The sequence below is a fragment of the Penaeus monodon genome, chromosome 25 (genome assembly GCF_015228065.2).
Source record: "Penaeus monodon isolate SGIC_2016 chromosome 25, NSTDA_Pmon_1, whole genome shotgun sequence".
NCBI classification, from domain to species: Eukaryota; Metazoa; Arthropoda; class Malacostraca; order Decapoda; family Penaeidae; genus Penaeus; species Penaeus monodon.
Window position 1 is genome coordinate 19,668,541 of NC_051410.1, and position 364 is coordinate 19,668,904.

Here is a 364-nt window from a genome sequence, read left to right on the forward strand (position 1 = left end):
TCAAAACATGTACCTGTCGAGCAGACAGCGCATGATCAAAAACACAAACTATCAGCATGCGTCTCAAAACAGGAAAACCTTGCTCTACCTCATCCAGGATCCAAAACCTGAGAAACCCACACACATAAACAATCACTATCCTAAAACCATAGATCGACCCACACACTCTACATATAACCTACATCCCCAGTGACAGATAACAAACAGTACACCGTGACGCATCGAGACGCCACGCATCACTTCCTGAAACTGTTTCGTGGAGCGTCACACGTAACGCTCTCGCCGTCACAGCCCCCACACCCATACCTCTCTCACGAATGACGGCGAGACAAACTAGTTCACTTTTACCATGACGGCGATGATT